This window comes from Orycteropus afer, unplaced genomic scaffold (genome assembly GCF_000298275.1).
Source record: "Orycteropus afer afer isolate SDZICR_OR568_19922 unplaced genomic scaffold, OryAfe1.0 scaffold00208, whole genome shotgun sequence".
In the NCBI taxonomy this organism is placed as follows: Eukaryota; Metazoa; Chordata; class Mammalia; order Tubulidentata; family Orycteropodidae; genus Orycteropus; species Orycteropus afer.
Window position 1 is genome coordinate 2,857,261 of NW_006921795.1, and position 25,654 is coordinate 2,882,914.

General features: G+C 40.6%; 1 protein-coding gene across 1 annotated transcript in view; it reads right to left on the reverse strand.

Annotated features, from left to right (window-relative positions):
• SLC24A3 (solute carrier family 24 member 3) overlaps positions 1–25,654 on the reverse strand; it is a 949,388-nt gene that overhangs the window by 695,993 nt on the left and 227,741 nt on the right. The window lies entirely within an intron of this gene.

Sequence of the window (25,654 nt, forward strand, 5' to 3'; positions counted from 1 at the left end):
CATGAGACAAAGTATATGTGAACTGCTGTATGAAAAGTGAATTTAACTCTGTAAATCTTCACCCAGATCCTAATAAAAAAAAAAAAGAACTAGGAACCCTCCCTCTAGACACAAAGACATAAGGAAAAGGCATAGGGATGGTGATAAGTTACACTCCTAAGAACCCACATAGCATGTGGGGTATTCTGACCTCCAAGACTTAGAGGAAAGGTACAGCTTCTTTAAGGTCCCACCTAGATGTCTCTGGTCAAAGGAGTTAGGGCAAGACCACCGGTGGCTAGGCTTCATTTGAAAGTGGTTGAATGTAGATGTGAAGTGCATGTACAGTCGTTTCTTAAAATAGTTTATTTTTATTGTTGTTGAGAATATACATAGCAAACTATACACTAATTCAACAATTTCCAAATGGACAGTAAACTGATTACAGTATTCCAACTGAGCAACCATTGTCACCTTCCTTTTCCAAGGTGTTTCTCCCCCATTTTACATAAACTCATTGCCCCTTAAGTTTCCTATCTAATCTTTCCATTTCCTATTGTCAGTGTGATCCCATACAGATAGATCTTAAAAGAGCACAATGTTCAAGGCAAACACTGTTTACTAACTAAGCTATTGTTTAGTTTTACGAAAACTTCAGGGAATATTTTTGTTTTAAGATTTAAAGATTATCTCAGGGCAATAATTTCAGAGTTTCATCTAGCCTGTGACTCCAAAAAGTATGGATTCCATGAGAAGCAAAATTCTGTTCTTCATTTTCTCCTTTTTGATCAGGATGCTTCTATAGAATCTTTGATGGAAATGTCCAGTCATTATTTTTAAGGTCTCTGTCTTTAAAATTTAAGCAAAGTTAGTATTATCACTATAATATACCCATGCTTGTTTTATAAGAAGTGGTTCCGCTCCTCTAAACATTGCAATAAAACTTACACCTGAAGAAGTTGGGCCAAGTTCATTAGCTTCACATACCCAAGAAGGACAGGTAGCTAACCTTGGAAGTAAGTGGTTTCAGGAATTCTTCGGGTGGACTTCAAAGTGTCCCTCAGATGCTGCCAGCACTCATGAAGATGCAAGTGAGGACAGTGGGATTCTGAGAAGCTAAGTGACTACTCTAGGTTGGCAGTGTACCCAGACCATGCTCCTTGCCTGGACCCTTGGCTTTTGCCCTCATTCCCCCCGGTTCTCCTTTGGAGTTTAAGAGGTCACATTACCCTATGTTCTTGTTTTTCCAAGGTGGAAACAAGGTCCTAGGTCTAGAACCTTGAAGTGATTTTCCCAAGTCATGTGGTGAGATACAGATGAAGGTCATGACCCAGCTATTCCAGGATCCTGACTAGAATTTTTTCTACCTAGGACTGTCCCCTTTGTCTCTGAGAAGTGGGATTCCTCTGTTTGTTTTTCATTGTTTTTGTTGTTTTGTTTTTAACTTCCATTCTTCTGTTTTTGTTTTTTTATTTCTTAATTTTTGATACCATAACCCAGTATGTCACATTATGTTCCTTCCAGACTGTCCTACCCCAATCAACAGCACAATCAGGCCAGAGCAGAGCCTATGCTGCTCCTGCTCAGGGGCTGCCTTTGCAGAGGAGGTAATGGTGGTCCTGGCTGAGTTCCTCTGGTGCCTCCAGAGGGACAAACTGGGTTATATAGGTTAGAATCCTTCTGAGGAACTAAACACAGCAAGAAACAAACAAAAAAACAAAAAAAAAAACAGATCTAAAAGTATCAATTTGAAAAGACAAAGTGGGTCAAAGGCAGGAGGCCAGCCTGCAGGCCCCCAACCAGACCTAATTGCAGATGTTCCCATTAATAAAGGGATTCAAAATCACAGGGCTACACTTGTTTTTTTTTGTTTGTTTTTTGGTTTTTTTTTTCCATAACTAAGTCAGCCATATGGCCCTCTCTGTGTAACTCATTTCCCTTGTGGTCCCATCCAGCCTCAGGACATGACAGGAAATGGTGGATCACAAGAACTTTCCATAGACAGGTCCAAATACTTGCCTTCTGATGCCACCTGATTAAATCTGTGCTCTGGCCATTACAAATAGACTAAGTCAGAACCCAGTTGGTTGTTACCACATCCTATGCTTGGCATTACTGAGCACACTAAGAGAAGCTGCGCCTTTGTTCATGCTCTCCAGTTTCCTCTGGGTACCTTTCCTTCCTGCTCTACTGTTGCTCTTAATGACTATGATGGCCAGAGAGGCTCAGAAAAAGGAACACCAGTGTTCTTAATCTAGTAGGATTACACTCCTATAAGCAGACAGTAAGTTTATCCAGTGTTTAGTTTGGCTGTATGGTGACTGGTTTATCTCTTTTTCTGTCTTAACCATTTCATTATAAACATTTGAATGGCAACTAAGTTTGCCCTCTGACAGCGCTAATGGAAGCAAGGTCACAGCCTTTATTCTCGCTTGAGTCTTTGTATTTTCCCTATGTTGTAACTCCTGCCTTCCCTCTGCTTCTTCCTCTTCTATTGAGGAGGAAAACCACAAGCAAATACAAATACAGTAGATGAGGGATTTGAGATATGTTATTAGGTACTTTACTCAACTTCATATAGCTAGGGGGTTACAGATGTGGGATTAGAACTGGGTCTAGAACTTTGACCCACAAAGGTGAGAAGATACATCATTAAAAATTATGGGGATTAGCATCCTTGTCAAAAAATCAGTTGGCCATAGACGTGTGGGTTAATTTCTGGACTCTCAAGTCTATTCCATCGGTCTATGTGTCTATTGTTACACCACTACCAGGCTTTTTTGATTACTATAGATGTATATTATATCTTAAAATAAGGAAGTGTGAGTCCTCTTACTTTGTTCTTCTTTTTCAACATTTCTTTAGCTATTTGAGACCTCCTGTCATTCCATATAAAGTTGAGGACTGTTTTTTCTATTTCTATAAAGAAGGCTGTTGGAATTGTGAACAGTATTGCACTATATCCATAGATCGTTTTGAGTAGTACTGCCATCTTCACAATATTAAGTCTACCAGTGAGTATGGAACATCTTCCCATTTATTTAAATCTTCTTTAATTTCTTCCAGAAGTCTTTCATAGTTTTCATTTTATAAGTCCTTCATGACATGGGTTAGATTTATTCCTAGGTATTTTATTTTCTTAGAAACTATTATAAATGGAATTGTATCCTTAATTTCACTTCCAGATTTCTCATTGCTGGTGTATAGAAACCCTAATGATTTTTGTTTGTTGACCTTGTTCTATACAAGTTTGCTAAATTCCTCTATTAGCTCTATAAGTTTTCTTGAAGATTTTTTGGAATTTTCTATATAAAGGATCAAATCACCCACAAATAGAGATAGTTTTACTTCTTCTTTTCCCATCTTTTATTTGCTTTTATTGTCTTATTGCTCTGGCTAGGACTTCTAACTGTCCTTGTCTTGTTTGTGATATCAACAGGAAACTCTCAATCTTTCTCCTTTAAGTACAATGTTGGCTTTTGGCTTTACATACATATCCTGAGGAATTTTCCTTCTATTCCAATCTTCTTTAGAGTCTTCATCAAGAAAGGGTTTTGGATTTCACCAAATGGTTTTTCTGTATCCATAGAAATGATCATATTATATTTTCCTTTGTTCTATTGATGTGGTATATCATATTGATTGATTTTCTAATATTGAACTATCTTCATTCTTGGAATAAAGTCCATTTGGTCATGTTGCATGGCTATTTTAATACCATTTTGGATTCTGTTCATTACTATTTTGTTGAGGATTTTTACCTATATTCGTAAGAGATATTGGCCTATAGTTTTTTTTTCTTGTAGTGTCCTTGCCTGGTTTGAGAATCAGGGTTATGTTTGCTTTATAGAAAGAATGAGGAAGTATTCCTTACTTTTCTATCTTTTGAGAGAGTTTAAACAATATTGTTGCCAATACTTCTCTAAATATTCAGTAGAATCCCCAGCAAAAACATCTGGTCAAGGACTTTTTGTTGTTGTTGTTGGGAAGTTTTTGATCAGTGATTTAATTCCTTCACCTATTGAGTCCATTTATGGGGGAGAGAAATGTCACTTCAATAAACATTGTTGGGAAAATTGTATTTCCACATGTAAAATACAAAACAGGGCCCATGCCTCACACCATACACAAAAACATTCAAAATGGATTAAGGATCCAAATATGCAAAGTAAAATCATAAAATTCTTAGAAGTAAATGCAGGAACAATACTGTCAGGCCTAGCTTTTAACAATGGATTATCTAATCTAATATAAATAATAACAAACACAGAAGTGGCAAAAGACAAAATAAATAAATGTGATCTCATAAAAATTAAAAACTTTTTTCATCAAAATAGTTTACCAAAATAGTGAAAAGACAAGCAACTAACTAGGAAAATATCTTCAGAAAACATGTATCTGAAAAGAATCTAATAACCAAAATGTATGTTGACAACTTATGGCAACAAAAAGGCAAAGAGACCAATTATAAGATGAGCAAAGGACTTGAATAGACATTTCAACAGATGACACTCAAATGACTACTAGACACATGAAAAGATGTTCAGTATCATTAGCCATCAGAGAGATGCAAATCAAAACCACAAAGAGATGCCATTTCACTTCCACAAGGATGGCAAAGGAGCTCTGGTGGCATAGTGCCTAAGGCACTTGACTGCTAACCAGAAGGCTGGTGCTTCAAACCCCCCAGCCACTCCTTGGAAGGAAGGTTGAGCAATCTACTTCTATAGTGATACCACCTTGGAAACCCAAGGAGGGGTTGCTATGAGCTGGATCTGACGCCACAACAGTGAGTGTGATTTTGGTTTAGGATGGCTAAGATGAGGACAGAAAAAACAAGCAGAAAATAACAAATGTGGGTGAGGATGTGGGGAAATTGGAACACTTATCCATTGCTGGTGGAAATGCAAAATGGTATATCTGTTGTGGAAAATAGTGTGACAGTGTTCTGGTTCTCTAGTACTGCTATAACAGACCTACCACAAGTAGATGACTTTAACAGGAATTTATTTTCTTACAGTTTAGGAAGCTAGGAGTCCAAATTCAGACTACCAGCTTTAGGGACCGGGTAAAAGCCTCTCGACCTTGGGCTTCAGCTCTGTCTCTTATTCCAGGCCCACTGAAGAATGGAGGCTTCTTGTAATGCATGCAGTTGCTAGTTGCTGAGGCTGATGAAACCAAAGTTAGCAGGTAATATGGCACAATCCCAATATCAACAGATAAACATAACAGACCACTGGCTGAAGGCCAGGAACAATCCTAAGACTGGAAGGCAAACAGCAGGGCCAAAACTTGGCTAAATGCAGGGTCCAGATGTGCCAAATGCTAGAGACCTTTCCCAAAGTTCTTCTATATACACAAGAAGCAGGCCACATCCCAAAGGCAGCTGTCTTTCCACTGATTAACGTCTCACAGCAGATTCCACCACGGAAGCGATCACATTCTCATCATGGGAATAACTACATCCAGCCACCAAGCCACTCAACGCCACAGCCCAGCCAAGTTGACACACAACCATAACTGCCACACACTGTTCCTAAAAAACTAGAAATAGAACTACCAGCAATTCCACTACTAGATATATACTAAAAACACTTGAAAGCAGAGATTCAAAAAGACAGTTGTACAGCAATGTTCACTGCAGCACTATTCACGTAAGCCTAAGGTAGAAACCACCTAAAGCCCATCAACAGATGAATGGATAAACAAAATGTGGTACATCATGCAAAGAAATACTTCTTATCCAGTAAGAAAAATGAAGTCTTGATAAATGCTACAGTATATTTGGCACTTGAATACATTATGCTGAGTGAAGTAAGCCAATCATAAAGAACAAATACATGACCACTCTTATATATAAAGACAAAAAAATGCAAATGTACAGAGACCACAGATGATTAGCAGATACCAGAAATGGGAAGGAAGGGGAAAATAGGAGCTAACAGTCATGGGAAAATTGCACTGATTAAGGGTAGGGTTGCACAGACAATTACTGTAATTGCTCAATAAGTCTGCACCTGGAAAAAGTTCAATTGGAAAAAAGTTGTGTGATAGATATATTTAAACAATGGCAAAAAAAAAAAAAAAAAAAAGGAGCAAATAATAATTTTGAAAAAAACAAGAGGCTGCTTATGTACAGCCAAACACTTCAGGGGATTTGGTTTCTTGGTTTGGCGGTTTAGGGTCATGGTTTCATGGGACATCCCAGTTAAATGGCCTAATAACATGTTTAGCGCTTATGTTCTACCTCCTAGTCTGCTGCATAGTGCCTGGGGTCTTAAAATCTTGCAAGCAGTCATGCAAGACACAATTGGTCTCTATTCACCCGCAGCAACAGAGAAAAAGGAGAGTAAAAAATAGGAGGAGGTAATCAAATGGGTGGCTAATTACCTCCATGAACCATGAGACCGGAGGAACTGGATGGTGCCCAGCTACCATTACTGAACATATTGATCAAAAATTCCTCAGGAGAATCCTAATCAAAAGTGGTAAAATGCAGAATAAAATTTCAAATTCTCATGGACTCTAGACTTTCTGGAGCCACAGAGTATGAAAGAACCTCTGAAATGATTACCCTGAGATAATCTTTAAATCTTAAACCAAAAATGTGCTAGTTACCTAGTGCCACTCTGACAGGAATATACCACAAATGGGATGGCCTTAACAAACAGGAGTTTATTCTCTTACAGTTCGGGAGGCTAGAAGTCCAAGTTCAAAGCACCAGGCTCTAGGGGCTGTGTGAAAGCCCCTTGAACTTCAGCTTCAGCTCTGCCTCCTGCTCCCAGACCACTGAAGCTAGAGGCTTTTCTTCACTCAGACAGTTACTGGCTGCTAAGGCTAACAACCCCAAGGTTGACAAATAAAATGGCACAGTTCCAATGTTATCAAACCACATGTCAGGCCATTAATTCAAGTCCATTTTAAGTCCCAAGGTTGGCAGAGCATGGCAGGCTGTTGAACAATGACATGGCTATATGCAAGGTCCAAGTGTGCCATAAGCTCAAGACTATCCCCAAGGCTTTTTCTTATATACAGGAAGCAGACCACATCCCAAAGGCAGCTACTCAGCTGCTCTAATCCACTCCACCATGGAGTTATTACCAATCTTACCATGGGGAAAAACTACCACCAGCTGCCCAGCCACTCAACCAGGCTCAGCCAAGTTGACATACAAATTTAACTACCACAATTCCACCCCTTGTCAACTTGGCACCTGTACAGATCTTCATTGGCTGGTATCTGTATAGATCTCTCTCACTAGGTGGCTCCAGTCCCCTAGTTCCTCTAAATGGTTACCTCACCCCCTTGGCCTGGCAGGCCCTGTTCCTCTCACTCTTGGGCAACAGCTATGCTTCCATCCCACTAGCTCACATGAACAAGCAGCCCCACACTGCAGAACTGAGTTGGTGAAGGTCTAACTCTTTGAATCCTAAGGGGCTATGATGGTTCCACCCCCAAAAGCCATGGTCCTACCCACTCAGGCTGAGGCAGCTCTGCTTCCTGATTCCGTAGTCTCTCTGCTTCTGCCGATTAATGCAACCCACTCCACTGGAAATCTTTCTACCCAAAAGACACTTAGCTTTCTTGCTCCATGGCCCAGCCAACCTGCTACTCCATTTTATGCCAGTCTCTTCACCAATTAATGCCCAAAGCCAACCCACTCCGCCAGGAAGCCACCTATGCAATGGCACCCAGCTTTCTCCTGCATGGGGTGGTAAGCTTGTTACTGTTTAATGCTGGTCTCTGGGCTCTGCTACTGCTGTCTTTCATGCTAGTCTCTCTGCTGGTATCTCTCTGCCAGTCTCTTGGCTCTGCTCCTGCCATCTCTCATGCTGTATGCCAGGGTCTCTCTGCCAGGGTCTTGGGTCAAGGACGTACTCCACTCCTGTTTCCACATTTTAGGTATCTGTCAGAGCAGCACCCTACTCTCTCGGCACCATATTCTGTTCTGGTTACCTAGTGACACTCTAATAGGAATACCACAAATGGGATGTCCTTAACAAAAAGGAGTTTATTATCTTACAGTTCTGGAAGCTAGAAGTCCAAGTTCAAAGTGCCAGGCTGTAGGGGCTAGGTGAAAGCCTCTTGACCTTGGGCTTCAGCTCTGCCTCCTGTTACCAGTCCACTGAAGCTAGAGGCTTTTCTTTACTCAGATAGCTACTGGCTGCTGAGGCTAACAACCCCAAGGTCGACAAATAAAGTGGCACAGTCCTGATGTTATCAAACCACATGGCAGGCCATGAGTCCATTGTAAGTCCCAAGGTTGGCAGAGCATGGCAGGCTGCTGAACAATGACATGGCTACATACAGGGTCCAAGTGTGCCATAAGCTCGAGACTATCCCCAAGGCTTCTCCTTATATACAGGAAGCAGACCACATCCCAAAGGCAGCTATTCCGCTGCTTGTGGTAGATCCCACCATGGAGTTGATTGCCAGTCTCATCATGGGGAATAACTACCACCAGCTGCCCAACCACTCAACCAGGCCCAGCCAAGTTGCCATACAAATTTAACTACCACAAATAATATCCCCTGAAGTCATCTTAAAACAGGAGAGTTTAACTTAACTAGTAAAACAGGTCTGCCTTGAGCATTACAGTCTTTTGGAAACTATCTATGTGGGATCAAATTGACAAAAACAACTCAAAAGTTTAAATAGGAACTTTAGGGGACACAGTGAGTTTATGCTAATGAGGGAGGAATAATTCTGAAAGTAGAGTGAGAATGGTTATATAACTCGAAGAATGTAATCACTGTCACTAAATTGTACACGTAGAAACTGTTGAATTGATGCATGCTTTGCTGACAACAACAATATAATTTGGGGGGGGGGAAGTATGGGGAGCCTACGATTTTTACACTTGTGAGGTATAGATAATGTTGTCAGGGTTCCTGCTCCACATATGGAGGATGGTGGCACATGAATAGTCTGGGCCTTATTTCAGGAACGAAGTGAAGAATCACGTCCCTCTCACTGCCAAGCCCCTAGTTCCCACAGCTGTGTGACCCTATTCCATGACTGGACTCACAGTCCAGTCTGTAATGCTCTTTCTATTTCAAAGCTCACAAAGTTTGCCCCACATAGTCCAGCATATGAAAGCCTGTGTATTTACCATTCAGTGTTTGCCCACTTGATATCCAACTACCAACACCACATCTCTATACCCAAATGTGAGACAATGGCCAGAAGTGTTTGAGAATTAACATTCCCATCCCCCACCTTCCAGCAGCCCTCAGCCAATAGCAAATGAGAGTTGGTGGATACATACTCCTACTCCTACACACTGTGGGCAGGAAAAAGCTGAGGTGCCATTTCTACACTGTTTCCCAGGAACTCCAGTGGGACTATCAGCCCAGTTACACCAGGGGTAACTGGCTTCCTTCACTTCCCTCGCTCAACTCCCAAATACACTATCTACCCTCAAGCTTTGCTCAAGCTCAGTTCCTGGAGAAACCAGGCAGTGTGATATACTGGAAAGAGCCCCAAAAAAGAAGGGAGAAACCTTGGTTTAATATCAAAGCCCAATTTGATAACTTTGAGCCTTGGTTTCATTATCTGCAAATTAAGGGTCTATATATTACTGGTCTCACCCAGCATGTGACACAAGGGACAGTAAGCCACCACCATGACTGACCCGGGTCCTATCAACCAAGTGTGGGATGAACATGAAAGTCATTTTTCCCTTCTTGAGCAACCAGAGTGATGATTTAGTTAGACCTCAATATGGTGAAATCCTGACTCTACCTTGTGTTTCTGGGTTCAGACACCTGACAACATGTTCATACTTCCTGGTCCCCTGCTGGGTGAGGCTGGCATGAAATTTTTACTCCATCTGATTTACAAGTGGAGGAATTACAAATCCTGAAGCTTCCTGGTACAAAGAGAGCAATTTATGAAACAAATTCTCTGACCTTTGCAAAATAAGGCAAGGAGCTAGCCAAGATCTCTTAAAAGGAAACTATATGAAACAGACTGTGTGACTCCAAACTGGGGGCTTGTCATCTTTAGATGGTCTTCTAGGTGTCACAGAGCATTTCTAAGGTAGAAAATGTTTCCATGCAAGTTGTGAGAATCTGGAGAGTTCTGGCATGGGGCCATTTTCTGCTCCTCACCTGGAAACACAATGTCTGCTAGGTTTCTAATCTGATGAGATAAGTTATAAAGTCAAAGATATTAACCAACAATCGATTGATAGTGTGTTCCATATATTAGCTAGCTAGATTGTATGGAGAGAAATACTATATGAATTAGTAGTGAATTATTTTTTTTTTATAATGAGCATTCTCAGATCAGACATTCCTCTGGTATTTCAAAGTAGCCCATTTGGAAAGATTTACACTTTAATGGTTTTCCACACTAAATAATTTTGTAATGATCTTTTTAAAGAAAAAATTAATTTGTCTGAGATAATATGTTTTCATTGAGATACAATTTACATATGGGAAAATACACTGATTTTCAGTACACTTCAATAAATTTTAACAGATGTGTACATCTGTGGTGGTTAAGTTTGTGTATCAACTTGGCTAGGCCTGGTTGAGTGGCTGGGCAGCTAGATGTAGTATTCTCCATGATGACACTGGTAATCAACTCCATGATGGAATCTACTGTGAGCAGTTGCCTTTGGGGATGTGGTATGCTTCTCGTATATAAGAAACAACTTTGGGAATGCTCTCTAGCTGATGGCATGCTTGAACCCTGCATGTAGCCATGTCATTGCTCAGCAGCCTGCCATGCTCTGACAACCTTGGGACTTTCAATGGACTTAAATTAATACCCTGCTGTGTGGTTTGGTAACATCGGGACTGTGCCTTTTTATTTGTCAACCTTGGGTTTGTCAGTCTCAGCAGTCAGCAGCTGTCTGAGTGAAGAAATGCCTGTAGCTCCAGTGGGCCGGAAGCAGGAAGCAGAGCTGAACCCCAAGGTTGAAGGACTTTCACAAAGCCCCTTGAACTGGGCACTTTGAACTTGTACTTAAAGTCTCCAAATTGTAAGAATAAACTCCTGTTTGTTCAAGCCATCCCATTTGTGGTATATTCTTGTCAGAGCAACACTAGGTAACCAGAACAACATCCTTGTAACCCACAATCTAAGCAAGATGCAGAACATTTGCATCAACTTCAGAAATTTCTCTTGTGCCCCCTTCCAGTCAATCCAAGTATAATGTGCTTTCACTCCTAAACATTTTAGTATAATTCCTAGGAACAAGAGATTCTCTTACATAACCACAGTAAAATTGTCAAAATCTGGAAATCACGTTATCATCTGATCTATAGACCTTGTTCATTTTGCTAGCTATCTCACCAATGCCTTCTATAGCAAAAGGAAAATAATCTGATTCCAGATTCAATCTAGGATCACATGTTGCAGTTAACTGTCCTTTCTCCTCAATTTCCTCCAATCTGGAACAGTTCCTCAGTCTAGCCTTGTCTTTCATAACACTGATATTTTTGAAGAGTATGGGTCAGTTGTTTTGTGGAATTTCTCTCTATTTGAGTTTGTCTGATGCCTTCTCAGGATTGGATTCAGGCTACACATTTTGGCAGGACTATCCCAAAAGTAATTCATCAGTGAGGTGGATTGACACACTAGCTGCAAAAATGGACTCAAACATCCCAATGACTGAAGTTGGTGTAGAATTGGGCAACATTTCCTCTTATTATACACAAGGTTGCCAAGAGTTAGAGCTGACTCAACAACAACTAACAACAATCCCAGAAGTGAAGTGTGTCCTTCCTAGTTCATCCCATCAAAAGGCACAAGATTGATTTGTCCCTTCACTGGTGATGTTTTAACAGCAATTACTTGGTATTGCTGCCACTGAGTCGATTCGACTCATAGCAACCCCTCCTTGGTTTTGCGAGGCAGTATCTCTATGGTAGGAGATTGCCCAATCTTCCCTCTGAGGAGTGGCTGGTGGGTTTGAATCGCCAGCCTTCTGGATAGCAATCAAATACCTTAGGCACTACGCCACAAGAATTCCCTTCTTTTTGAGGTTTTTTTACTTAGTAGAGTGTAGTCAGCCATGTTTCCCTACTGTAGTTACTATTTTTTTTTCCCTTGTAATTTATAGTATTTTGTGGAGATGTACTTTGAGACTATGAAAATAACCTGCTTATCAAGTATTCATCCACAGTTGCAGCATAGCTTATAGTTCTTGCTTGAAACAATGATTATTAAATGATTGTTAAATGGTGATTTTCTAACTCCACCATTCCTCCTAGTCAATCAAAGTTTTACCTCCTCCCTGATTGACTGACTCATAGATTCTTATTCCACTCTGTGGATTATGATCAGTTACTATCACTTTATTTATCTTGATGCTCAAACTATCCCATATTTGGCCAGTGAGGGCTCCTTCAAGCTGGTTTTTGTGTCCCTTTGATATGTCAGAACTGGCAAATTCTCATGGGTGCTGAACAATCATGGGCTCCATTTTTGTTCCAAAGAAGATTTAATTTTATGAAATGCTCTTCTTTGAATAAAACATCATTTGACCACATTGCTGGGTATTAGGATTCAAAGTGGCCATGGCTGCTTGCCCCAGGGAGAGAGGTGAAACTGATGGCATGAGACTGCACAGGGACTTGCAGTGGTGCCCAATGAGCTTCCAGGAAGGAAGGCCAATTTCAGGACCTCTACTGAATGCGAGAAGCCACTGTTGGAGGGGACCTGCCAAGGGTGTAAACAGAGGGCACATACCAAGATTCCAAGCCAGAGGTAAGTTGGAAAGAGCTGTTGGTGGAGACATCAGACCAAGGGGAATGTGCCAAAAGAACCAGGACATGGAGCCAACATCTAGGAGAGTGGATAGAATTGATGCAGGGAAGGGCAAGGAGAGTGCCCGGTTCCCAGGGTAGTCTTCAGACCTTAACTTACTATGCTTAACTCTGTCTGCACCATTTTCTCTCTGGCTATGAATTACTTGTCTTAAAGTGCCAGCACTCATCATCACCACTTACTGGACTGTCCTCAGTAGAGCCACCAGCCAAGAGGACTCTTGAGTTAAAAGGAGCCCAATATCCTTGTAACATAACTAAGTCTTTGTTCCACTCACTCTCCTACTAGTGTGTTAGCTAAATACACGTGTTGTGTACACACACATACACTACTATCCTTTACTGAATAATTAATTAACTTCACTTCAATAATTACCTTTCCTACCATTTCTTTCAAGTGCACATATTTCATCTTTCCAACTCTACGGTACCATGTTCTGTGGTCATAAACTTCTTTTGAGTCTTGTAGCATTGAACAGAGAGCTTGTTACTTAGCAGTCATTCACTGATGGCTTGCTGGCCAAGTATTACTAAGGAACATTCCAAAATAGAACTAGTTTTCTCAGCTGAACACAGCCAATGCACTAATGCCAAATGGTACTGGGAACACAACTGTTAATGCTCTTCCAGATTTTATTCAGGGGCTTCTACATGCCTCACCACTAGACCCTCATGAACATGGACAACAAGAGCAAACTCAACCAATTCTGATTATTCTTCCATCCCCAAATGTGGCTCTGCAGATGGCACAATAGAAGGCATGAAGACCACAGCTAGTCTGAGAACCTAGGCATCTAATTAGGTAATTGTTTACTCCACCCTTTTCCTACTTAAGAAAGGCTCTTGGACAGTCACAGAGTTTTCTGAAGTTTGTTCCTATTAAGCAAAGCAGGGAAAAGAGAAGCTTTCTCTTCATCTGTCCACATTCATCCCAAGCCGATTTTTAATAACTAAGGCTCTTTGCACCTCAGTGAAAATTTCAAGCCTCAGTTATCTCCATTTCTTCACAGAACCATTGCCTTTTCCTTTCTCCACTTCCAGACTTAATATATTGAAGAGGAACCCCAATTTTGGGGGACCAGGCTGCTCCTTGTCATCAATGTCTAGAAGAATTACAGGCAGCTGAAGGAAAGAGAACCCTGCTCAGGTTTCTCCATTTCCTTCTCTCTATCCCTGTACTGTCTAATACATCAACCACTAGTTACATGTGGCCAATAAAATTAAATAAAATTAAAAATTTAGTTCCTTAGTCACACTAACCACATGTAAATTTATCAACAGGCATGTGTGGTAAGTCGCTACTGTACTTAGTAGTAAGAAGAACATTTCCATCATCACAGGGAGTTCTACTGGATGACAGGGCCAACCAACTGGCCTGTTATTTCAAAGTAGAGAGAGCTTGGGGTGGAACCACTGAAGAACTTCATGGATGTTCTCTCCCTTCACACACTTGAATAGTGATGGGGTACAAGGTAAGCACACCTAAGTATGGGGAGCAGGATACTACTTGCCCCGTGTATTTCTTCTACTGTCCTTTTACCTTTAAATACCTTCCACTCTCCATTGATCAGTCAGTAAGTTGAAACCATTCCCTCAATATGGAGCCAAACTGTGGTGGCTTGTATGTTGCTGTTATGCTGAAAGCTATGCTACCAATATTACAAATACCAGCAGGGACACTTACTGTGGACAGGTTTCTACAGAGCTTCTAGACTAAGACAGACTAGGAAAAAAGGCCTGATGATCCACTTTTGAAAATTAGCCAATGAAAAACCCATGGATCACATAATATTATCTGATGTAGAATTGGAAGATGAGCACTCTAGGTTAAAAGGCATTCAAAATACACAGTGGCAACAAAAGATTCAAGTATAACAATGATTGTGAAGATAGCTCAGGACCAGGCAACATTTTGTTCTGCCATATGTGGGAATCACCATGAGCTTGAGCTGACGTGACAGAAATTAATAACAATTTCTTCCCTAACATTTTTTAGTAAAGTAAATTTGGTTCTACCAAAGATCTCCCTGTAACTGAGGACTCTCACGCAGGGTCTCATGAAGAAAGTGGTCTGGCTTAGGAAGGCCCCATCGTGTGATGGAAAGTTTGATCCCTGTCATAGTTTGGAGGACAGTTCCAGAAGAAGTCTTAGACAAGCTTTGGTCAAGAGCAATGGGTGGTCAGGTTGCAGGTGAAAAAAGATCAGAATCCACACACATTCTCAAAAACCCATAAAATAAAGGAACTATGAGAAAAGAAAAATCCTTAGGGACCTTCCTTCAGTGCGAAGGTAATTTACTTTAGAGATAATTATCAGCTTACAAGTGCCACTGGCATTTGGTTTTTAAAGGTTGTTCTTTAGAAGAGTCAAGTAAACTTTACTTCCAGATGGCTAGGATACCTTTCAGGAAAAAATAGATGAAGATGAACTTGCTCAAAGTGTGAATATTTATGAGGATCCATGATGAGTGGATTGCCTTTAAAGAAGTTAACCTTTGTCATTGACAACTGAGAGCCTTGGCAAATGAAGGGAAAAACAGGACTCTCCCATGCCTAAAATGGCCTTGCTTTTGTCAAATTTTGTCATGGCAATTTGAACAAGTAAGAAAACATCATGGGGCAAGTTAATCACGGGGACTGGGCAGGTAGAAGAGATGGATTTCCTGTTTCAAGGAAGTCAATGCCAAACCTAGAAGGGGTTATAAAGGGAGAGTTATTTTTAAGACTTTCAAAGTTTGACTTGGCTTAAATATAGTCCCTGCCTAGAGACAGGAAAAAGAAAAAAAAAAAGATGTAAATAATACCTGGATCCACATGTCAGGGAAAAGTCAGAAAGCAAAAAACGGCTCTTCCTTTTCACAGGACAGAGTCCTGAACAACAACAAAAAAAGGCAACATTTAGTATTGCATGTGTTAATGATAGGGCTTTAAAGCAGGTTTAGGGGTGGGATGGAAGAGATCTAGTACTATCCTGCATACACTGTTGTTACTACAATGACACTTCCTCACACCTATGTCAAGTGTGGAGAAAAAAAAAAAAAAAATTAGAAAAACTTTACTGTCTTTATTGATTTACAACATACAATTTAAGTAATAACTTTGTGCTTTTCTGAATAAATGATTGCCATAAAGTCCATTTCAACTCATGGTGTGCTCCATAAGGTTAACAATGGCTGATTTTTTAGAAGGAGATCACTAGTCTTTCTTCCAAGGCACCTCTGGGAAGGCTCAAACCTCCAGCAGCTGAATTTGTTAACCATTTGTACCACCCAGGGCCTTCAAAACAAATCCCCTTGTGCCCTATTCCAGCCAGGCTGCCACCCCAAATCTCCCTAAGTGCCCACCCAATAGAAACCCTGCCAAGAATCTAGAATGTGAAAGAAACTAAAGAAATGCCCCACAATGTGTACCCCACCTATTTTCTGCAGTAAATTTCATGGTTCTTCTATGCATGTGAATCTCAAATTGGGAGTGCTAATCACTGGAGGGTGTGTGAAAACTCAGATTCTCAGGTTGCCCTACCCCTACTTCCTGCCCCCACCAGAGTTTCTGATTCAGTAGGCCTGGGGTTGGGCCTGAGAACCTGCATTTCTCACAAGTTCCAGAGGAAGCAGAGGCTGCTGGTTCAGGGTCCAATCTTTGAGAGATCCTAATTCAATGATTCTGGTGTCAGCTTGAAGGAAAGTCAACCTGAAGGATCTAGAAGGGGACCATCCTGCCCACTTCTCCTTCTCATTCGTTACTGGTAGAAGAAGAGTAAGGCCTCATAGGATAGCACCACCTGCCAACCCCAGGCTTCATGATCAAGCCCCATGAAAGATGTCATTTTCAGTGGACGATGCACACAGAGGTCCCAAGAACCTCTCTCTGGTCTTCAGGAAGCCTGCCTGATGCAACCCAGGGTGGAGTAGAAGCTGGACTTTCCTTGATCCTTTCTTTTTTCAATTTCTCCCACTGCTCCTCTGGGCCCACTTCTTCGTAGAAGTTAATTTGGGCCTGGAAGACAACAATGCTGGCCAGAGGAAACCTGGGATCTGGGTGGGCTTCCTAACCTGGCTTGGGGAAGCAGTAGATGCTGTAAATCAAAGTAGACGCTAGGGCAGGCAGTGGGATGTCAGCCCAGTGTAATGCTTACTCCAGCTCTGTTCTCCATTAGGGTTTGGACACAAGCTATTCAGGAACCCAGGTCTCTACTGGCCAAGGGCAATGTCACTACTGCAGCCACAGCTCTCACAGGGGACAGGAAACCCTCTGATGTCAAGCCCACTCACCTAACCACACCCACCTCCTCCCTGGACCCGAAGCCTCATCACTCCAGAGAAAATGGCATCTCCACATGTGGGCCCAATGGCCCCTCTCATGTTGCAAACTGACCCTCAAGATGTTTTCATTCTCCAGGAACTATTTTTCCTGGCATACATGTAACATATGAAGAAAAAGTTCTTTGCTTTTTTAAAACATCCAATACAAAATAAGTGATTGTTAAGGCTCCAAAGAGTCTGTTGCAGTTCTCCAGCATGCGCTGAAAACAAGGAGCCACATAAGAACATAAGAATGTGTGTTTCTTGGCTATCACCTTTCTCCTGGGGTTGGTCTGATTGTAGTTTGTTCCCTCCATGGTCTCCATCATACCGCAGTGCACCTGATATGAGCATCCCCAGCCAGATAGACCTGGCCTCCAGGTCTCCCTTTATACACTTTTCTCTTCCTTTCTGTAGTTGCTCCAAACAAGACCAGTAGCCAATTCTGGATGATGAACTCAAGAAGAAGACTGGCTAAATAATCTGCATTAAATGGAGATATCCAGCCTCAGCTCTATGATATGGTCAGGTCCAAGGAAGATAAGATATCCTTACAAAACATTCCAGTAAGTCACACAAAGTCACCGGGTGCTGTCAAGGCAACTCCAACTCATGGCAACCCCATGCATGACAGAGCAGAACTGTGCTTCATAGGTTTTTTTCAGTGGCTGTGATCTTTTGAAAGTAGATCACTAGGCCTTTCTTTCAAGCAGCTTTTGGGTGGTTTCAATCACCAATCTTTTGGTTAATAGCCAAGCAAATCAACTGTTTGCACATCTAAGATTCTAACTTCAATTGCTGTATGTAGAAACTCCACAATTGTGGCAGGAAAAAAAAAAAAAAAGAGGGAAATAAGGTTTCATTTGAAAAGGCCCTTTTGATTAATGTTAAACCACACTGACTCTGAAAGCCCACTGCTGCTTCCCTGACCCACCCCTATGCCCCAATCTGTGTTTATGAGCTTTCCTTACCAGCACTCAGTCCCGGAGTGGGAGGCAAGAAGTGAAGGGGTGGGGTGAAGAACAACAGAATGAGCTAACATGGGAACTCACCTCAACGTGGACCACCCAGGAGGTGGAAAGACATCAGTCAGTGCCTACAATGTGCCTTTCAATTGTTGGCAGGTAAAGCTCAAGTCCAAGCTTAAGGGATGATACATGTCAGGTCCAAATGTTGGATCATTTTGAAAAGGTCAGAGCAAGTTTGCTGAGTAATTCCAGCCTGTATTTTTACTGTTTCTTCATGGGTGTTAATAAAGTAAGAGGACAAAGAAAAAAAAAAAACACACTTTGCAATAGATATCCAACACCATGAGACAGTATCATTTTTGTACCAAGACCAAAGGTGATTCTAGTTCAGTTAAACTCCGTAATGTCTTGAACATCCAATCCTACTTTCTTGATCCCATCTGATTTTGGGAGAAGACTGGAGAAATAGAAATAGCCATGGACTCAGATATGAGCTTGAGTCCTCCATCCACTTTGGAATGTCTATGTGGTTGAAGTCTGCAGCTTACTTAACTTCTCTGAACACTAACTAGTCCTGTTCCCTGGATATGTACATAAGAATATTTATTCTCTTGCTTAACAGAATTGTCATGAGGAGTGCATGAAGGGAGCTGAGGCTAAGAACTCAGCTTAGTGAGAATATACAACTTGTCAGGCTCTATAATAAGCTTCACATGCATTGATTAACTTACTTCACACAAGAAGCTTATCCTTGGATGGTGCAAACTATTAGCGTGCTCAGTCATTAACTGAAAAATTAGAGATTTCAATCCACCCAGAGAAGCCTAAAAGAAAGACCTGGTGATCTACTTCCGAAAAACAGTCACTGAAAACCTTATGAAGTACAGTTCTACTCTGACACGCATGAGGTCACCATCAATCAGAGTTGACTCAATGGCAACTAGTTTTGTTGTTGTTGTTGTTTTCACTTCCACTTGTCATATGAAAACACTGATGCTCAAACAGATAAATATTCTCCCAAGGTCATATATCCAGTAAATAGTAGAACCAAAATTCAAACTCACGTGAATCTACCTCAAAAGCCCTTTCCCTACAGCTCTAAAACAATACAGGTAGAAATGCCCTGAAAATTCTGAGGCATAAACCAAAGGTAAGATGACTTATCATCTACTAGCCAGAAATGCTCATTAAATTGAAACTGCATATGTCCACACCATCCAGGTAATAAGACAAGTGTGATTTTCCAGGTATCTACTTAATTAAGAATCAACCTCTTTTTTTTAATGCTGAGATTTTTAATGGAAAATTCCCAAAAGTAATTACATTCTTTCTTCCTGTCAAATATACATGGATCACAATTTAAGATTTCTAAAAATAGTCTAGGACCATTAATGAGGATCAAGCGTGAAAGTGAGGTACACTAGGGGATATTCTCGGCATCTAGGAAATGGGCAGAGCAGGACCAAAGGGCTGTATATGTTGGTTTTCTCAAAATACCTTTTTCCCAAATATTTTATTATGAATTTTTTCAAATATGCAGAAAAGCTGAAAGAATGTTACTACCTAGATTCTACCATAATATTTATTGTACTAGAGTGTTTTATCCCACATTCACACATCTTTCCATGTATCCATCTCTCTATCATCCATCCATTCATTTATCTTTTAAACTTCTATTTAAAAGTAAAATGTATTTTTAAATGTTTTTAAAGGTATCACACTTCTCCCTGAATAGTTCAGTGTGCCTATCTCATCAAATATTTGTGTACGGTATTTTTTCTGTTTGAGATAAAATTTTCACACAATGAGAAATAAATCTTAAGTGAACATTCACTGAATTTTCAAAGATGAATACATTTGTGTAAACCAAAGCCTTAGCAAGATGCAGACCATGACAATGCCCCAGAAAGTTAGAGCTCTTCCCAGTCAATCCTCCTCTCAATCCAGTCTCCCCACCAGACTACTTTTATTGGTCTTCCTTCTCCTTCCATTGCACTCAGCTGTCACCTTGTAAGTATCAGAGGTCTGTTTCTAATCTGCAATCTCATCTTATTCACAATTATCTAGGTGAGCTTGTGAGAGTGATTCCAATGCTATGCTAAGGAAAGGCCACGGGTTTCAGGAGAGTTTTTACTTGTGTCTAAGAAGTCCTTTCCCCAGCAAGGATTTGGGAGTATCTGGGGTTGCAGCAGCCTGACTTCTATATAAATGGAGCATTACAGCATTACGACAAAGCTTGACCAGATCTCTCTCCACATAAAAAATCAGTACTAAGCTATAAAAGAACAGAATTTCCACAAGAGTTAAAATTTCTGTGTGTTAGCATTTTACCAGAACTCTGAGGAATTAGGTTTGGAAGAAAGACCATGCCTATTTACATCACTCAACTTGTTGAAGTGGTGATCTTGAGACATTCATATGTTGTGATGATGACAAACATATATTGAGACGTTAAGTTACGGCATGTTGAGCACTGAGATATTGACAGGTAGAGATGTTCGAACTTTTGAAGGTTCAGATGTTGAGACAGCCTCATGTTCACTTGTTGTTACACTTGCCTGTTGAGATGTTGAGACAGTCACGGCTTCAGGGGTTGAGATTTTACATATTGATATGTAAGACATTAACAGGATCCATTGTTGAAACATTCACAGGTTGACATTTTGACATTCAGTTTGAGATGCTGATGAGACAGTCTCATTCATATGTCTGATTTCAAACATTAGATGACCTCAGTCAGGCCTAACACATAGACACTGGCTCTTTCACAGAAACATCTGACCAAATTCCTCTTACATTCCCTCTCCCCACAGCAGTTAGTGCTGGTGCCACTGGGGAGGTCTCCATGGGCAGTGTCTCCCTTCATACCTGTGGCTGCCCACTATCTCTCCTGAGAGTGTTCTCTAGTCCCAGAAGGATGCTTGACCTCTTCACAGGAAGGCCAGAATTGCTGGGGAGTTAACACCTCATAGCTGATCCTCAATCTACCTGGATGAAAACTGAAGGATGAGTACCCCAGCTGTCTCACTCGTTAGCAGCACATACTAAGGAGTTTCTGTACTATCCTTCAGAGCATCTTCATTGGAGTTAAGCCCCAAGTGTTCTCAGAGGTAACCTGCTTGCTTACTTACATACCTTTTCGTCCTTCCCTCCACCATCTCACTTCCTAAACAGTCTACTTGTACCCAAAGTTTTGTTTCTGATTTGGGGAAAATCTAAGCTAAGACATCCTAAAGCACCAATCCTGTCTCCAAATAGATCAGAAAGAACTGGGATGTCTACTCCTGCTAAAGAAGATGTTTTTCTCTTCTGCAGCCTGTCAGCTCACAGTTTACCTCTGTATGTGTAGCTGAAGCACACGGGGATGGGGTTGGCTCCTCATGGAGTGGGGGCCCTATGATGGTGAGAGTTTATGCAAGACCCTCATTTTCTATAATCACCACTGTAAGCACATGTTCACCTCTCTCAGCTCTGCTGACTTCACAACACATGGGTATCTAGAAACTGCCTCTGTTCCACTGTACCGAGATGCCCAAGTGAGTCAATGGCAACAGGGGTTGGCAGCTCTCTTCTGGAGAGGCTCTTAGGATCACTCCTTCAGAGGAGAGAGAAGGTGTGGAAGCACACATCATCCAGTTGTTCCTAGCAAATGTGGCCTGCAGTCCCTGAGTCCCTGAGTAGGAATTAATGAGGAGGCTTACAGAGACATAGGTATTTTAGAACATGGGCCATTTCAAAGAAAAATAAATATATATATATATATATATATATATATATATATATATATATATATTTTAAACTTATGACACAATGCATCAAGAAAGATGCAAATCTGCAAAAGTGGATACCTTTGGATTTGTTAAGTGTAAGCACTTAGATGAGTCAGAAGAAATCTAAGGGATCAGCTAGTATGTAGTCCCATTTTAAATCTCAGGAAAGATCCAGAGTGGTTGATAACTAGGTTGTTGTTGGAATGAGAATCAGAAGGGGTGACTTTATTTCTTGAAGGCACTGCTTCTCTATTTTTTTCAAAAAAAGTAAGACCAAAGTTTGCATGGTAGTAGTCTATTCCAGGTCATCACACACCAAGTCTAGAGTCCAGGTCCAGGTGTGACACAGAGATGGAATGTATGTGGCCAACAATGAATTTCTGGCAGGATTCACTCCTACCACCCATGCCCTGTAGCCATATAGCCACTTCTTGCCCTGTAGCCATATAGCCACTTCCTGCCTCACCTTGAAACATTTGAGTTCATGACCCTGGATTAGTAACATGTAAAAAAGTAAACGATACAACTACTACTAGAATTTTAGGCACTATAAATAGTAAACTACATGAAGATGATACATTTGGAGCAGGAGGGAGACCAGCCCTGGAGACAACCCACTGTATATACCTCAAAAAGAGATTATCAACAATTTAATGGCAACTCATAGCTGAGATGGAAGACTAATTTTGCATTTGTTGGACCTACAGTGTGGAAGATGGAAGAGTGAAAAATGATAGGTAATGATTAAAAAGTACACAAATAGATACACCTATGCAAGTTAAACACCAAAATAACTTGCATAGCCATTTGACAGAATCAAGGTTTAGAAAAGGTAGTACACACCATCTCCCAAACCAACCCTTTTTGGTTGGCTCACTGGAATGTCTACATGGCTTTGTCCTTTAATTGAAGAGAGAGGCAGCTCCTTTCCGAGCTCTGGTGTCTCTAGCCTAAAAAGTCAGGGGCCAGCAATGTTCCCAAATAGTATGAGATACTTAGACGATAATAGCAGAATGTGTATCTATAATCTCAGGATAGTACAAGACTTCTTATACAAGACACACCAATAATCATTAAAGGAAAAATAATACATTTGACTATGTTAAAGTTTATTACTTCTCTTTATCAAAAACCACCATTAAAAGGAGAAAACACAAGCCACAGTCAAAATATAATACCAAGAAAGAATTCATATCCAAATACATAAATCCCTCTTATAGGTCATTAGAAAAAGAAAAGAAAGAACAAAAGAAAAAAAAAAACAGGCCAAGTTCATAAATAACTCACAGAAGGGATGATCCAATTGGCCAATAAAGTTATGAATACCAGTGAATTAGTTGCTGTGGGAGCTCTGGTGGCATAGTGCATAAGGCATTTGATACTAACCAGAAGTCTAGTGGTTCAAACCCACCAGCCACTCCTCAGAAGGAGGGTTGGGCAATCTACTTCCATAGTGATACTGCCTCGGAAACCCAAGGAGGGATTGCTGTGAGTCGGATCCAACTCGACAGCATTGAGTTTTGAGTTTTTTGAGTTTAGTTGCTGTGGCTGCTGTAAAAAATTATCAGAAACTAGGTCCCCCAAAACAACAGAAATTGGTTATCTCACAGCTCTAGAGGCCAGAAGTCTAAAATCAAAGTGTCAGCAGTGTCATGCTCCCTCCAAAGACCCTAAGAGAAAATCAATCCCTTGCCTCTTCCAGCTTTTGGGAGTTGCCAGCATTCTTTGTTACCCAACACACCTCTCCAATCTCTGCCTCCATCTTCACATCACCTTCTCCTGTTTATATCTAATATCCCTCTGCCTCTTTTTTTTTTTTTTTTTTTTAAATAATTAACGTATATTAGTTATTTGGGTTGGCTTTAACTCTTGTGCTCCTCCCAGTGTCTGCATCTGCTTTGATAATTCTGTGATGACCTCCTTCTTATTGCATATTGCCTTTCCCTTCACCCAAGTTAATACTTTTCTACCCTCTAGTTAGTGATTTATCTTCCCTTCCCCTCCCACTCCGGGTAACTGGGAATAATGATTCTTTCTGTGTATAAACTTTTTGTTGACTTTTTACAGTAGTGGTCTCATACAATATTTGTCCTTTTGTGATTGACTAATTTCACTCAGCATAAACTTCCTCCAGGTTCACCCATGTTATGAGGTCTTTCACAGATTCATCATTTTTCTTTAATGTTGCACAGTATTCCATTGTGTATCTGTACCACAGGTTTTTTTTAATCCATTCATCCAATGATGGGCACTTAGGTTGTCTCCCATCTTTTTGCTACTGTGAATAATGCTGTGATGAATATGAATGTGCACATATCTGTTTGTGTCACGGCTCTTATTTCTCTAAGATACATATCTAGTAGTGGGATTCTTAGATCATATTATGCTTCTATTTTCTACTTCTTAAGAAGTGCCATACCTTTTTCCACAGTTGTTGTACCACTTTACAATTCCACCAGCACTGTATGAGGAGTCCAGTCTCTCCATAACATTGCCAGCATTTGTTGTTTTCTCTTTTTTCTGAACTTGTTATTAATGGAAAGGAAAGAGACCCAAATAAGCAAAGCACTACTAAAGAAGAAGAAAAAAGCAGGGGACCTCACATTCTCCAATCTCAAAATCTACTATACAGCCACAGTAGTCAAAACAACCTGGTATTGGTACAATGACAGACATGCAGACCAATGGAACATAACCAAAAACTCAGAAGTAAATCTATTTACCTATGCACAACTGATCTTTGACAAAGGGCGGAAACCCAATGAATAGGGAAAAGACAATCTCTTTAACAAATGGTACTGGCAAAACTAGATGTCCATTTGCAGAAAAATGGAACAGAATCTACATTTCTTACTATATACAAAAAACAATTCAAGATGGAGCAAAGACCTTAATGTAAAACCTAAAACTATAAAGATCATCAAAGAAAAAATAGGGACAAACTTAGAAGTCATGATCTATGGCATAAATATACTATCAAACTTAACTAAAAGTGCATAAACAGCAGAAGACAAAATAGATCACTAGCACTTCCTAAAATTTAAACAATTAGTGCATAAAAAAACACCAAAAGACTAAAAAGGGAACCTACAGAATAGGAAAAAAAATTTGGCAACAAGGGACTAATCTCTAAAATTTATAGAAAATTTCAACACCCCAAAACAAAAAGACAAACAATCCAATTAAAAAATGGGCAGAGGACATGAACAGGCATTTTACCAAAGAAGACATTGAGGCAGCTAGCAAACACATGAGGAAATACTCATGATCATTAGCCATTAAAACCAAAAAACCAAACTCACTGCTGTTGTGTTGGATCCGATTCATAGCGACCCCTCCTTGGGTTTCCGAGGCAGTGTATCACTACAGAAGTAGATTGCCCACTCTTACTTCTGAGGAGTGGCTGGTGGGTTTGAACCACCAGCCTTCTGGTTAGCAGTCAAATGCCTTAGGCACTATGCCATTAGAGCGATGTAAGTCAAAACAACAAAGAGATATCTCATCCAGGCATTAATAGCAAAGTTCTGTCTCTTTGGTCTAAGAGCTCTTGTGATGGCATTTAGGACCCATCATCCAGGATAATCTCTTCACCTCAAGATCTTTAACTTAATCACATCTGCAAAAACTTTACCATATGAGGTGATATTCACAGGTTCCAGAGATCAGGAACTAATAGTATTAGGGGGCACTATTCAGCCCACTATGACCAGTAATACAGGAAATGCAAATTAAAATAATATCAATACTATTTTATATCATTAGACAAGCAGATATTATAAAGTCAGACAACACCTAATAAAAGCAGTAGAACCTTACATTTCCTACTGGTACAACCACACTGGAGAGCAATTTGGTAG